The sequence below is a fragment of the Gymnogyps californianus genome, chromosome Z (genome assembly GCF_018139145.2).
Source record: "Gymnogyps californianus isolate 813 chromosome Z, ASM1813914v2, whole genome shotgun sequence".
Classification (NCBI taxonomy): Eukaryota; Metazoa; Chordata; class Aves; order Accipitriformes; family Cathartidae; genus Gymnogyps; species Gymnogyps californianus.
The window spans coordinates 26245872-26262630 of record NC_059500.1 but is presented as its reverse complement, the minus strand read 5'-3'; positions in this window follow the sequence as shown (position 1 = coordinate 26262630).

Here is a 16759-nt window from a genome sequence, read left to right as displayed (position 1 = left end):
ATATTCTAGTCCTAGGGAATTACAAAACCTGATGATTAAATAGAAGAGAATACAGTTCTTGTTAACTTGCATTTTCCCTAGAGGGCTATGAGAGAAAATAATGGATACATTTGTACTAGTGTTTTTGTTCATTGTTTATAGACGTGTAGCTTTGTTTGAAATAAAATGATCAGTTCTTTACTCTTGGCAGGGGTCGAAGAGGCTTAATGTTCATTCCAGACCTCTGAGACAGTAAGTTCCACTTTCAGGTGCATCATCATAGCGATACTGTGTGGTAGCATGTATGAAAGTAACAGTTATAAGTGTCGGCCCTGTGACAGGCTTGTGCATTTATGAAAACCGTTTATGATGGGCCTTGTTAGCTTCTCAGTATAACAAATCTTTTGCTCAGAAAGCAGATGTTATGAATGATTGCAGCCCAGGTGGAATAGGGAGTGAAGATATATAGGCTGTAGATGTATAGGCTATGGAAAGACTGGTGTGGAAAGGAAGATTATTAAGCAGGGGATTAAGAAAGCAGTTCAGGTAAACGGTAAGATATAGGTAGACTGCTGATTAACATAGGATTCCTGTGTGGGAATACCTGTGGAGAGGTCTACTTCAGTGTTCCTTTGAAAAGGGACTGGTGGCCCTGAAGACAGTGGACCAAAAGCTGGGAAAATACGCAGAGGTGCAAGATCAAGTGTGAAGTCGTGTGGATCTTGAGACTGCTTTGAACGGTTACCAGTAGTTCCTGAAATTTATGGACAGGGCCATGTTGTAGATCCTTGTGTGTTTTTGCAGCTCCCCATGTTTTTCATTACGTTATTGTGAATGATTCTGGGACACTTCAGGTTGGTTTGTGTTAAAAAAGAAAGAGCAAATACTGTAGTGGAAGACTGCTGTTACTGAAAAAACATGAGTTACTAAGCTTTTTGCCACATGGTTGCTAAGTATGTTAGGAGAAGAATAATCAATCTGAGTCTCAAACTTAACTTGAAAATGGAATCTTTTTCTCTGGGGGTATTTTTCCATAATCATAAGATGTGTTTTTAGATTTTTGCCTTTCTTCCTGCACCGTTTGTGTCTACAAACAAATAGGAGCGCAGTATGGCAGTAGAGAACGCAAGCTACTTGCAATAACTTAGTATAGTCCAAGATGGCACTATAGGTCCCTGTCTTTATGGGTGTAGATAAGAAGTTTATGCAATTTAAAGGAAAGAATGGTTAGATAGAACTATGAATAAGGACAAGGAAAAAGAGAAAATACAGACTCTATGATGGTGGTGCAAAGGTTAAACGAGAGGAGGATCTGAGGGTGATAGTAGAATTTCATCAAATACCAGTAAAAAGCAAACAAAATTCCAGGCTGCTTAGATAGTTATATAAAACATAACATGGGAACATTAGTCTCATGAATCTGCATTTGGAGTACACACCATGGTTTGGTGTGTCCTTTAATAAAATGAAAGCATTAGAGATGTGGAAAAATAACAAAGGGTAACCAAATTAATACAAGGACTTGGGGAGCTCTGTGTGTGTGTATAAATATGTTCCAAAAGAAAGCATGCAATTGTCTGAGAGAAGATGATTGCAAGGATATCTCAAGGAGGTACAAGATACAAGTTCTGAAATTGTAATAGACTGTTTTTCCCAGGGCTTGGAACAAGGCCATGCAAGCTTAAATTAAGGATGTCAGGCAACTAAAAGATCGAATTCCTTTGTTCTATCTTTGTGTAACACAGAATAAACTACGAAGAACAATATTACAAACAGCTAGTACCAAGAAGCTACAGATATTGCATGGTGAGTTATTTAAGCAGAATAAACCAGCTTTCTTAACTTTATCAGAAATTTGTAGTTCATTGATAATCTTTAGAATGATTAAATTTCTGGAAGCAACTGATGCTGAAGACAAAGCTAAACTTTAACAAAACCAATCATATGTATGAATTTTGTCCTACAGTTATCTTTACATATATGGTATGATAAAAATATAAACTCAGTGAATTTCACAGGTATTTTCTGTGTGTCTCATGTAACAGAATTTTCCATCCTGCAGCAAACTTGTGTACTGTTCTAGAAAGACATTTAAGAAAGATCAATGTATTTAATCTGATGAGTTTTCTGGAATATGTTTTTTAACAAAATTTCTTATCAGAATTTTCAGGACACATTAAAATATCAAAAGTAACTAAAGTAGATGTAAAACATAGGACAATCAATAGCTTTCAAAGAACATGTGTATCTGTTTTGTAGAATGTAAACTGTAGCCCTGATTTTCTGCTGTTGAAAGGAACATAGCCACCAGCAAGGGTAGCTTGTATCAGAGGTGTTCGTATGTGTTGGGTTTGTGTGGCAGGGGTTTGTGTAGCGGGGGAGGGACTACAGGGGTGGCTCCTGTCAGAAGCTGCTAGAACCTTCCCTGGCTCCAAGTAGGACCTGCTGCTGGCCAAGGCTGAGCCAAGCAGCGACGGTGGTAGCGCCTCTGTGATAGTGTATTTAAGAAGGGGAAAAGACTGCTAAATGGGAGCTGCAGTGAAGAGAGGAGTCGGATGTGAGAGAAACAACCATGCAGACACCGAGGTCAGTGAAGAAGGAGAGGGAGGAGGTGCGCTGGAGCAGAGATTCCCCTGCAGCCCGTGGTGAGATGGCAGGCTGTCCCCTTGCAGCCCGTGGAGGTTAACGGTGGAGCAGAGATTCCCCTGCAGCCCGTGGAGCCACACTGCAGCAGGTGACTGGGCCCTAAGAAGGCCGTGACTCTGGGAAAGCCCACACTGGAGGAGTTCGTGGAGGACTGCAGCCTGTGGAAAGGACTTGCGTTGGAGAAGCTTGTGGAGGGCTGACCCCTGTGAGAGGGACCCCACGCTGGAGCAGGGCAAGAGTGTGAGGAGTCCTCCCCCCGAGAAGGAAGGAGCGGCAGTGTCGTGGTTTAACCCCAGCCAGCAACTAAGCACCATGCAGCCGCTCCTTCACTCCTCCCCTGCTCCCAGTGGGATGGGGAGGAGAATTGGGAAAGAAGGTAAAACTTGTGGGTTGAGATAAGAACGATTTAATAACTAAAGTAAAATATATTACTAACAATAATAATAATGAAATAATAATAATAGTAATGAAAAGGAATATAACAAAAAAAGAAGATGGAAAAAAAAAAGAGAAAAAAACCCAGTGATGCACAATGTAATTGCTCACCGCCCGCTGACCAATGCCAGAGCAGTGATCCACCCCTCCTGGCCAACTTCCCCCAGTTTATATACTGGGCATGACATTCCATGGTATGGAATATCCCTTTGGCTAGTTCAGGTCAGCTGTCCCGGCTCTGATCCCTCCCAGCTTCTTGCGCACCTGCTTGCTGGCAGAGGATGGGAAACTGAAAAATCCTTAACTTAGGATGAGCGCTACTTAGCAACAACTAAAACATCAGCATGTTATCAACATTATTCTCACACTAAATCCAAAACACAGCACTGTACCAGCTACTGAGAAGAAAATTAACTCTATCCCAGCTGAAACCAGGACAGGCAGAAACAACGTGATCAACTGACCGCAATCCCCATTCCTGCCCCCTTGTGCCGCTGGAGGTGGGAGGAGGTAGAGGAATCGGGGGCAAAGCTGAGCCCAGGAAGAAGGGAGGGGGTAGGGGGGTTGGTGTGTTTTTAAGATACGGTTTTATTTCTCATTATCCTACTCTGATTTGATTGGTAACAAATTAAATTGATTTCTTTTTCCCCAAGTTGAGTCTGTTTTGCCTGTGACCATAATTGGTGAGTGATCCCTTCCTGTCCTTGTCTCGACTCACGAGCCTTTTTGTTATATTTTCTGCTCCCCATCCCACCAGGTGGGGAGGAGTGAGTGAGTGGCTGGGTGGTGCTTTGTTGCCAGCTGGGCCTAAACCATGACACAAGATTAGTCCTTAAGAGCTGTTTGCAGGCATCTCTTTCCTTTTCCTCCCAGATGCTAGGATAGGATGTAGGAAGACCTGAATTGAATAGATCATATCTCTTTGCATCTGTTTCCACATAACGCTTGCATAAACTGCAAGTAGATCAAACTTGCTTCCAAGTATAGGGCTTATTTGGTGTTTAGCACAATAGTTCTGCCTTTCCCCCCCCCCTCTTTTAGAGTGATGACGGTAACGTACAGGAACTTTTCTTGATCCTCTTTGCTGTTCCTCCATTGCCCCTTTGTGAAATCTTTACTGGACAGAAAACGGGTAGAAGAATTCCAGCATGTAAGTCACAAAGTCATAGTAGAGTTTAGCAGCCTTATGCTATCTGCTGCTAAAAGCCTTGCTACATACCTCTGCTATCAACCTTGATCTGTCTGAGTAGAAGGAAAAAGCCTGTGCCTCCACCCCCATGCAGAATTGTCTGAAGTCTGGGAGGTTTGTTCCCTGAAGCCTGTAGACACCCCGATATATGTGTGAGAAGGCTTTTACCTTCTGGAGACTGTATAGAAATGCCTTCTGTGCTGCACTTTCAATTCTGTGACCCACAGTCCCCAGCTCCAAAGGTTACTTACTGGAGAACAGCTTACTATTTTAATTCTGGTTTAGAATTTAGTGTCTTCTCTGTATATTACATGTTTGTAGACCCGGAAAAGCTAGCTGTTCCCTGCCTGTTTAGTTGGATAGTTAAGACGTGCACAAAAAAGAAAAGTAGAGCTATTTTCTTACTTGAGAACAAGCTACAATTTTAAAGTCAGGAGACTTGTTGGACTATGGTTTCAATTTGTGCATTGCCAGCCTTGAGTTCTCACTTAAAGTTACTCTCTAGAAGCATGAGAATGACAGCTCTGAGTAGCTCTAATGGCATAGAGGAGCTATTCCTCTCCAGTTTTTTATTGCATAACAATTCTGTAGTTATTTTTGTTGCACATTTTGCATATTTCTACTATTATGAGTTGCAAAGATCTAAGCCATGCCTTTTTGCATCTGCATTTCCAGTTGAAGGAACACTTGTGTAACTCTGAATGTACATGAGTTCAAAAAGTAAAAGGAGTAAACACATGACATAGAAATGGCATTCATACATTACATTTGAGCCTAAGAACTGAAAAACCAAACCAAACCCTATAAATAACGGGCTGGTTTTTTTCTGCATTGCATACTGTAGGCATGGTTTCTTATTTCTGAGTTTTCCTTCATTTGGAAAGCATTGTATTAATGGTCAGCTTGAAAAAGCAGAGCAGAGCTTTTAGGGGAATATGAACTGGTATGACACTCATTTGTAGAATTTGTGGTCAACTGGGTAAATAAGGACTTAGATCCTTTTTTGAAAATACCTATTTACTCTGCAGATTGTAATGGTTTGAGAAAAAAACTCATAGTCTATCAGCTATATATGCATTTTAGGCACTTTTAAAAGTGACTGAAATGGCTCTTTTTGAGTAATAAAAAGGTCTAAATTCTAATGAGTGCATACAAAAGGAAAGATTGGAATACCTTCTAGTGGCAGTAAAACATTATTTTCTACCACTTAGAATAAGACCTTTAGTATTTTAATCTACCATTGATTTATTCACAGTCACTAATCTCAAAAGTCCAGCTGTTATTTACAGTTCTAGAGCTATGTCACTATTCACTTTGAACTTTTTGGTAACCTCTGTGTTGCTATATGAATCTATAATGTTAATTTACTTTAACCTAGAGGCACCAAGATTTTCAGTGTGTTCTGTTCAAGAATATCACTAAACCATCCTTTAATTAAATTAGTTGTAGATACTAAACAGAATTGGTCTGGATTCAGGTACAATTCATGGGAATAGGGGTGAAATCCTTTCCTTCAAAAAACAGTTTTTGCAACTTTGTTGACCTGAGTGGTATATAAATCAGTGTGCAAACAGATTGTACTGGTTCCTTTGGAGTTTTTTGAGGAGGAAAAAACCAAAAGTCATTAAGAAGTACTGACTTTTCGTAATTTTAAACCTTGGAATTGCATCTCTAAGAACGCAAAGTATAAACTGGCCATTAATTAACCTTAGACAACAGTTTCTAACCATTGGAGGTGGGATTGACAAGGCTTCTGGTTCTGAGGAATATAGCGGAAGCAAGCCTGTAGCCAGCTTTCTGGTGAAACCTGATCAATTTATGAATTACATATCATGCAGTTGTTTGTAAAGCACTGGTTTTGATGACTTAGATTTTCTTCTACTTCTAAGCAAGTAAATTTGCATTACAGGGACAAATTGTAGGCCGTTACTTTACTTTGCAAAGATAATCAATTACCTAGTTCTTCCATCTGCACCTTTGACTTCTTCTCTTTCCAAAAAATGAACAGAAAGACATATTTACATCTTGAATTTTTAAAAATCCATTCCTACATTGAGAGGAAAAATAGAAAAGTTACCTCTTAAATCAAAATGCATCATTAGATCAGAATGAGACTTGCAAACTTAGAGCCTCTACCAGCAGAAATCAATGGACAAAAGCTATGAAAAAGAGAGGCACTAGGTAAGTAGTGTAATTAGATAAACGTTAACTGTAAAACCTCTGGAATCTTTGTGTGAATAAACCAAAGAAATATGAACTTGGAGAGGAAGTCTGGAACATGAGGACTTTGAGATTATATGAGGAAACGGGAGAAGATGCATGGGTCTACACCTAAGCTGTTTGTGTGTCATGGTTGTGTCTATGCAAGTTACTCTGAGCATGCCATTAATGTTTTCTGGCACTGGCACACATTCGTCTGTGCTAATAAATAATCAGATTGCTTCTTGGCATGAATTTGGCCTGTGCCAACCAAAGCGCCCTCCCTGGGTATGATTTGGCAGTTAAAATGCTGTCAATTACTAGAATAGATAAGGCTGTGCCGCTTTGGCATGCTCCTTCTGGCATGGCTCTTTAATATCATCCCAGTAGGCTTTGTGCCATGCCCCAGGCCATGCCAGATGCACCTTTGGCATCATGGTATACAAACACTATTCTTAAGAAGTGCTGTGAAGTAATCTGCTGATTTTTCACAGTTGGACAGCAAAAAACAGAGTCTTGGTATTGAGGAGGCCAGGAGATGACCACTCTCTTTATAGTCTGCAAGAAACAGAGTGAGAAATGGAGTTCAGGTCTGGCCAGATCACTACTCTTCATCCATCACTGCCTATGCCAAGATTGGCTTGCCCCATCTGCCAAGACTGATGATCAGACACTTCCACGCACTAAGCAGGGGCAGGCTACACAGCACTGACATATGATTAAAAAACAAAAGTATCTGCCATGACTCTTATTTTTGTGCAGCTCAACACATGTGCCTGCACTATTCTGAGATGCTTGGGATCTTCAGCTGGGAGACTTTCCCAGACCCCCACATGGGGCATGGAGGGGATGTTCCCTCCTCCAAAGGACCATGCCAGCCTTGGGTATAGGACCTGAGAGAAGGTCTGTCCTTTTTTCTGCTTTTGTCATTAACGTCATGTACCCTAGTGGCACAGTCTGGCCTGGAAACCTCAACTTGAGTGATAATTAGGCTCTTTACTCATAATGTAAGGAGCTGTATTTTGGGATCTGACCAATGGAGACACTATCTAAGGGTCTGGAATAGCCAGCACTGTGGACTGTGATTTATGGGAGGGAGAGACTGTTAACAGGTCCTCAAATAAGTCTCCCTTGTCCACTTTTGCATAGCTGACAGCATCAGCTAGGGAGAATTTCTGCTAGAAATCATCCACAGCAGGGCCTCATCTCCAGACTGGGTATGGAGGTTTTTCTCCTATTAAAGAGGGTAGCCAAGGAAACTTGAGAAGGTATCTACCCCGATAACACAGTTGGGAGCAACAAGGCCTTGACAAGGTTAAATTTTTGATGCATAACAGCAGCATCTGCAGGCAGCATTTGGCACTGTGTACCCAACAGAGGTGACAAATCTTGATAGGGCTTGGCATGGGGCACATTATTAAATGCATGTGGGGTATACTGACGTGTGGCTTTTATGAAAAATTGAGAGGAGCTTGACACACACACGGTGCTGAAGAGATGTGTGGCTGAGTACAAAGACTGGTGTATTTCCAACTAGGGTGTTTGAGAGAGAGAGAGTTCACTAGTGTAGATACGGTCTGTTCGACATTAGTTGGTCTCAGTGACCAGAGACCATTCCTTGCTACGTTTATTTTACAGCTGTAAAGCATGGGTCCTATATTCTTCTTCCAGCTTAGAAGACAGGCTCACTGCTGGGCTGCATTGGGGTATATGTAAGCATTGTAAAGGGCTCTGTGCTGCTGTGTGTGTTTCTGGTAGAAGAGCTCACTCAAGGTCTCTGTATGCTGTGCAGAATGCAGCACACTGCGATGACCATTATGGCATTGGGATGCTGGTGTCAAGCCTGTCCCTTCGTGTCTACCACTTGAAGTTCTTCTGTGAGTCTTTGTTGTTTAAATTGGCTGTACTTTATCATGCAGGGGGTATAAATGGCAGGGAGGTAGGAACTGAGGCCCAAGTTTTTCCACTAATGCAACATGGATGAATGTGTTTCTGGGAGTTAAGAGCAGAGACTAGGGACTTTATTTGACATAATTTCTTTAAACAGTTTTTTAGAAGGGGTTACAGTGGTGTGTTTGAGACAGGCAAGTCAGAAGCAGATTTTGTGCTGAAGGGTGTGTGATGGTGAGATACACGGAATCATAGCTTACTGTTGTACTTCAGAAAAGTCCTGCTGAAATGAAGTGTGGATGCAACCAAAAAGAGCTCTGAGGCATACCGTTTCAGTGCTTCTACAAAAAAAAAGCAGGACTTCCATCTTGTGTACTTGTTTGTTGTCTTCAGAGTAGATTTGGATCATGAGGCAATCAAACAGCCTGCAGTATTTTCTGATTCATAATAAAATAGAACATATTGTCAAGATTTTTTTTTTTAAAAGAACTACACACTCTAACCCTTTAATTTCTTCCAATGAAAAACATGACTAAGGAAACTTTTTAGCAGATTGAGTCAATGGTGTTTTCTTTTTTCTTGCTTGGTCCTAATTGTAATGAGGCCTGCAAATAAAGAGTTTAACAGTATTGGTGATCAGAGATTTTAAGCACTAGTTCTTTACAAAAATGCCAATGAGTATCATAAATGGAAATGAAATGCTAATATTAATGCCATGAAGTCTAAAGAAATGTTATAAGGTAATGTTTAAAGATTAAAAGATAACATATATTTATCTTTTTCTCAAGAGTTGAATACTTAAACTATGTAAAAACATTAATACTAAAATACAGCTGCATAATACACATTCTTTCTGTAGTTTATTCTTCATGATTCTAATACATTTTTTTGGAACTAAATATAGAAAGTCAGTGCAATAAAACTTGTTTCTCTGTTTTTGGTGAAATATCTTTCTCTGACCTTGTTTTTGGATGAAAAATAGAATATAATGAAGGCCACATAGACAGGTTGCTGGTTGGCTTTTAAATGATAAAAAAATAGAAATAATGTATGATTTAGCATTTAAATACCCAGAACACTTACTAGCCAGTTTTGATGCTGGTTCTCCCATAGATTTGGAATGCTACCACATATCCACAGCTTGCAATGCAGCATCATGATAGAAATCCCTAGCTCAGCACCAAGCAGACAGCTCAGTCAAATACCATGCTGCTACACTAGTTTAGGCCCTGTACAGCAATATTACGATACTAATTATTTCTGCCTCTCAGCAGGTTAATTAGCTTGGGAATGGCACAGTGCGTATACTTTTCATCTCTGAAATTACTTTGTTCAAAGTTGGTTTGGCTATTTCTGTGCAGCACTTTCATTGTAATGCATGGCTGTATCCTTAATACTGTTGTTTCCCTGTTTTCCCATCCATAATTTGGGCTCAATTCCAATCATCTTATCAGGAAAACACTTAGGTCTAGAAATTATTAAAGGATTCTGCAGATTATATATGGTATGTCTCCACCCTTTGGGCATTTTTTAAAACATCAAATGTCAGTTGAACAATGTTTATGCTGACCTGTGGAGATTCTTTAAAAGAATCTCATTAGACATATTTCTCTTCATAAACCCCTTTAAAATTTGGTACCCAGAAGTTGCTAGGTTCCATTGACTTTGTCACATATCCTCATGAATGCATTTAATGATTTGTTTTCATTTTTCCTGAATGAGGGCCCTAATTTCTAAGATATTTTATCATTTAATATGAAGTATAAAATTAATTATTAACATTTAAATTATATTCTAGCTGAAAGCAGAGAGAGCTATACATTTCTCTGTGAACCTGATTTTGTTCTCAGCAGGTAATACTTACTGAGCAAGCTTAGTGACTAGTGAAACTTCCCATATACATATTTGAAGTAACCTGTTTGATTTGATCCCCAGTGGTTAAGAAAACAGTGAACTTTCCCATCAGCAACCCAAACTGTATAGATCTATAAATCAGTGATTTTTAAACTTGTGACCATATTTAGACAAAGCAATAGATGAACTAAGGCAGGTGTATTACTAGACTTCTTTAATGATAGACACAAGTTTCATAGGTAATACGACTGTAAATAATAATCAGTGCTTAGACTAGCAATCAGATGAATAATTACTTTAAAGAGGCATAATAATGTTTAACATGGAATAGAAGTAATGAGGTTAAGGTGATTAAGTGTTGGCACTTTTAATATATTAAAAGTCAGGGAATGGACATTAATATCCTGGACAGATTTCTTTAAATATTTGATAGATGGTATTATTAATTTGTATTTTTCCCAGGAAAAAAATTCAGGGAGTTTTACATATGAATGTACATTTATAAACCTAGCAAATGAGTTTATGGTGGCATCTATTTAGCTAACATCTGTGTTCATTCCAAGTAAAATTACAGTTTCTAGGGGGCTAGTCATTGCTACTTAGCTGTTTCTCACAAAAATTTGTCCTTTTTTCATCTTTGTATCCCAAATCATGTTCTCAAAGAACAGAGGTCTTATTTAACTCAGGATTTATACAAACATAAATGAATTCCAACACAAGGGTTAGGAGATAAATCTGTGAACTGTTCTAAAAGATAGGGAAGAGTGTACCTAATTTGCCAATGTCACTAATTTAGGAGAGACTGCAAGCATACTGGGATATGGGTTGGAATTCAAAACTATTTTTACAAACTGGGGGAATGGCTCTTCCCTCAAGAGGTCTAGAAGCCTGACCTATCAGGAAGGACTGAACAGCTTGGTGGTGTTTAACTTAGAGATAAGTAGACTGGGGGATATGTGATGACAGTCCTCAAATACTGCAAAGGCTCCTGCCAAGGAGTAATACTGTGTTCTTCATTTCCATAGGATTGAACAGCAGGAATGAAGACTTTACTAGAAGAATTAAACAGGAGATTCCTTTTTTCTAACAATAAAAAATCTTTAAGGACAGTTCAGATAGAAAGGTACCATAATGATGAAGTTATAAGATATCCTATATTGGAGCAGTCTTATTGTTGTGATTCTGTGTGGAGTGTTCCCTGATGCAAATGAAGATGATTTATCTTCCTCTATCGTGATATGTGAAGAAATGAACACGAAGTAGTGAAATCCTGACCTACTTCCATTCTCCATACCTCTTATGGCTTATCTGTCAGCTGTATTGCTGGTTCACTTGGTATTCTTATGTGTGCTGCAGTGAGAAGCTGTGCAGATGAAGTATATGGAAACATTCCTTTTAGCGGATATCATCAATTGTATGTGGTATATTTGAAAGCATGCCCAAAGACGTAATGATGAACTAATTTTGTAGACTTAGAAAAAAATTCCTGTATCATCTTTAGAATTGTATTGTCACCTACAGGTACTTGGTTTTGGCAGTGAAAAATTTTCTCTTTCAAAAATTGTGAACCTTCAGAGCTGTACTCCTGAAACAATTATACAGACCTCAGTGAGCTTTAGGAATGGTATTAGAACTTGTTTTTGTTAAAGTAGCATGGAAGATAATGGCAAGGTAATGCAGTCTTTCAGATAGCTGTCTGGTTTGATTGTCTTAGAAATGTCTGGTGTGACGCATCTATGTATTTAGTTTTCTTGTTGTCTTGTGTTTATTGAAAGTGCTGAGGGTGGGTTGCTCTAGGGTAAAACACCAGATGTGCTGAATTTCTGTTACTTGCAACTTGCCATCATGAAAATGGATATCCTTTTGTTCAGTGTGTGAATATTTTCACCTCAACTTGACATGTCAGCTTTTTTACTGCAGTCATTTTGTTATCTGTCACAAGTGAGATTTTTCCCACCTCTGGGCTCTTCAATGTCCATATTTATATCATAGGGAAGGGGCTGGCATTCTCTTTAATATTCACCAGAATGTCCATTCTGAACGTCTTGGACTTCACAGGGACATTCCAACCTCAGAGATGATCCTTGGGTATTAAAGAAAAGAAGAAAGAAATCTTTGAAACTTCAGTGAGCCATTAACAAGTTTCATAAATTAATTTGCAATGCAAAAATTGTCATATCTTAGTGAATCCTAGCCATGTTAGTGTATGCTGCTCACGTTCCCTTTCTGGAACAACAAATTTTGGGTGTCAGTGTACTTGGAATCAGAGACATGTAAGTCATTTCTAACATGGTAAGATACTCTTCTAGCTGTGAAGGTACTTTGAAAAGCATGTAAAAATTGCCAGCTACTGTTAGTAGAGGGAAGCCATTACAGCAAGAAATTAATTCAAAGAATGCTTCTCCTGGCCATGTCAGAAGAATCTTCTCACTGGTATCTGCACTTTGCTGAGTAGAATGAAGTTAACTCTCAGTACTTCTCCACCAGTGTTGGATTAGTTCCCTCACCCCTTAACATTGTCAACTTGTTCTCATTATTATAACCTTGAATTTTAATAGTGTGCATAAGGTAAAATGCAAGAGTGTGCCTGGCAGAAAAGTCTTTTGAATGTGTGTCTAATAAAGTGGGTCTACCCTAGTGCACTGCTAATGAGTTCAGGGAAGAAAGACACGTAAAGAAAAAAAGCAGTCATTATACAGACATATACTGGAACTGAGCAACAAGAGGCTAAGTGCTAATGCTGTCATAATAACAAAAGATAAACCTAGCAATTATCAGGATTACCAATGAAGAAAGCAGGGGCTTCTCTTTCAAGGTTAGCCTAAAATGCAAGTTGTGATGCGTTAAGTCTTTCAGTCAAGCACTAGTTTCTGCTAGGCGTGTGCCCAGACTTACTGTCCCAGACACATGACAAGAGCCCAGACACATGACAATAGCCCGTGTTCCAACCTATTGATGTGTGGAGGGTTAGCCTTGGCTGAGGACCAAGCACCCACCCAGCCACTCGCTCACTTCCCCTCCTCTGCGAGAAGGGAGGAGAAACTACGATGAGAAAACTTACAGGTCGAGATAAAAACAGAGAGATCACTTAGCAATTACTGACACAGGCAAACCAGACTTGACTTGGGGAAAATTATTTTAGTTTACTGGCAATTCAGTAGATTCAGGTAGTGGGAAACAAGATGGCAAATGTTAAAACACATTTCATACCCCCTTTCCCAGGCTCAACTTCACTCCTTCACTCCCAACACCTCTACCTATCCCCACACATGGCACAGGAAGGGTGGTGGGGCGTGGGGAGGGGGCTATATTCAGTACTCGGCAGTTTTTCTCTGCTGCTCCTCCTCACACCTTTCCCCTGCTCCAGGATGAGTTCCTTCAGGAAACAAATCTACCCCACCATGGTCTCCTCTATGAGCTGCAGGAGAATCTCTGCTCTGTGATGGGGCACCTCCTCCTTTTCTTTCTTCTCTGACCTTGGTGTTTCCTCTGCTGTTTCTCGCTCTTTTCCCCCCACTCCTCCTCCTCTGCCTATCCATCATTTTTTCCCCTGTCTTAAATACACTTTCACAGAGGTGCCACCATCTTGGTCCCACCGTGGGTCCATTGGAGCCATCTGGAATTGGCTGTGTCCAGCACAGAGCAGCCCCGGCCTCTCCTCACAGAGTCCACACCTGCAGCACCACCCCCTGCCACTACCAAAACCTTGCTGATTATGCCTAATACAGGATGTAACTGCTTTTCACCATTTAGAGAGATCCAGTTACCAGCTTATGTTATCTACTTGAGTACTGTTATTTCTGGAAATGATGATATCACCAAGGTGTAAGGAGGTGGATCATTCAGGCAAACAAGAGGTACAAGTGTATTTATATACGCTGGCACTAATAGCCTGTTTTGATTGTGTATCTGGGTAGCTGTACACATGTAATGAAAACTGAACTTTTTCTTAAGCCTTGAAGGCTCACTTACAATATTAATTTCAGCCTTTACTATTGAATATAACTAGGGATTTTAGAGTAACCAACCTATCATGCCAGAGTGAATCTTCACTTTCCTGTTCCACTTGTTCTTGTTCGTGCAGCTGGCCAAGTGCAACCTGTTCTCCCAGGGAGTGCAAGTTTCCCAAGGGTTTTCTCATCTACTTCTTAGAAAACCACTACTACAAAACCACCTGGTGATTTCTCAGGCAATACATACAACACATCTCTCGTGCTAGAAGAATCAAAGCTACTGGTGGAAACAACATGTTAATTATCTAACCTCCCTCTGGCAGTGCCTTTCTAATGCCTCTTCCAGTTTTTCAGCCCTCCCAAGAAAGAAGGCTTATATGTCTTTATGCATATAAAAAGCCAAGAAGTATGTTACATATTTTTGAGCAGCATCTACTGGCATCTTATGTATTTTGAGCTGCGCACATCCATGTGGATTATACCAACGTCCAAGTCAGCATGAAAAAAGGAGGTATCTATAAGCTAACTTCCCAGACTTCGTTTTTATTTTGGTATGCTTATTAGTTAAGGACAAACAGGTGCAGTATCCAAACCTTCTCTGTGCTGTAACATCCTCTTCTCTAAAAGAACATATTTAGAGGGAAGTTAACGAGAGAACTTCTGCTTTTGGCCTGTGTGTTAACCACTTCTGTGATGCTGAAGCTGGTTTGTAGACAGCTGTCCTTCTGTTTTCTCTGTTAAAAAGAAAAAAAAAAAGTTTCTGCTCTGGCCTTGGAGCTGCATCATCATCTTTTTCTAGAGGTACCTGGGTGAGCAGCAGGATGCTTTTCTGCAGTGCTGACAGGTACCGGTGCTGCATTATGTCCCACATTCTCTCCTTGATGGGAACCTTCCTCAGTGGCATACGGCTGCAGCAAATGTGCCAGTACTCCAGGTTAGTGGAGCACCACATGTCCATATGTTAAATGAATGTTCTTGCCCTTGTATGGTGTAACACAACTGAACCTCAACATACTGTAAACATAGCACGCTGCATCAATCTATGTCAGGTCATTCTCTGATCAGTTCAAATGAAAACTGTCAAAGCCTCTGACACATGATTTTCTTTTTGATGTATTCCACTCTTGCTGGAAAATGGTGCAATACAGAATCCAGGAGCCATATGAACTACTGAGCCATATGCCATATTTTTTTTCTCCTTGTTAAAGAAAAGAAAAGGCTTCTTTTCTACTAGTAGGTTGCAGTAGTCCTGTAAACTGTATTCCTGTAATGACGCCCTGAAAATATACCTTCGAAGAAGGAATATGAAATATTTCTGTTACAGAAGAGCTTGTGCCTGGTATGCCCTGAGTGAAGAAAGCTGAGTAGTTTCTAGCAGCTTGCATCCTTTTTAAAATCTGCCTCTTTTTTTTTCTTTTTTCTCCCCCCCCCCCCCCCCCCCGAGGGACTACAATAAAGCACATATATGTGCACTGTGTAGACATAGTGCAGATTTTGACCTGAGGTAAATTGGTGTAGCTCTGTTGTCATACATTGTGGAGGTATATTTGAATTGGATTTCTTTCAGGAATGACTACTTGGAAAGAAATTAAACTTAGAAGGATCTTGGAAAAGAATATATGATACAATAATTACCAATAAAAACTTAGTTTCAAAGAGGTGGAATAGAGTGTTAAAGTCAGACTGAGAAATCTGGATTCAACCTTTTTGTGCTGCTCAAGGGATGGAAAGACAGCCATAACACAGCTGCCGGGTTGTTTCCCCTTCTTTTCAGAATAGGGTTAGCTGCCATTTTCGAAAGAGGTGGCACAGCTCTGCACCATCGCTTATTCAATGTTTGAAAGCAATGGAAAGATAATCACATATACAGGTGATGCAGCTTCACTTTGTTATATAGATATGATGGGTGGGAAGGAGAAAGAGTGAGAACAAGACAAGTAAACGTTACTTCATTCTTAACTGAAGGACTTAGGCTTGTCTCTGTCTTGCTATTAGCTTGCCATTACCTGGATCATGGCTGGTTTTCTGTAAATATTAGCTGCTGGAGTCAGTTGTTAAACTCAGCAGTGGTACCCATGCTAAGTAGGGAGCTTAGACATCTTGGAATTTAATTTTGTCAGCTGAAGTGAGTTGAAATTGTGTTGTGGACAATGATTATTCTTAATAATATGCTACATCACAAATACCCACATAATGGCTAATTTATTATGTACGTAGCCCTTTGTAAACAATACTTATTTAATGGCACAAAATACTACAGTAGTTGTATTTTGCCACTACTTGCCTAACTGGTGGTAATTTGGTGATTTAAAAATGTACTAATGTATACTGCCATGTTAATTGGGTGGTACTGATAAGGCCAAGAAACTATTAATATGTATTGAAGAGTGACTGTAAGTAAACTAATAATGGTAACTGAATTTGTCACTTAGCAAGGAAAACAAGTAAGTTCTTATGACTGATTTAAGGGTATGATCAACCTGTTGCTGTATGTTTTTCTAATTGAGCTAACTGATGCAAAATAGACCAATCAGAAAAGCAGCAAACATGGGTACACAAGTACAATGTATGGTCTTTGAAAAATGTTATTTCCTAAAACAGTTGGCTGAACTGT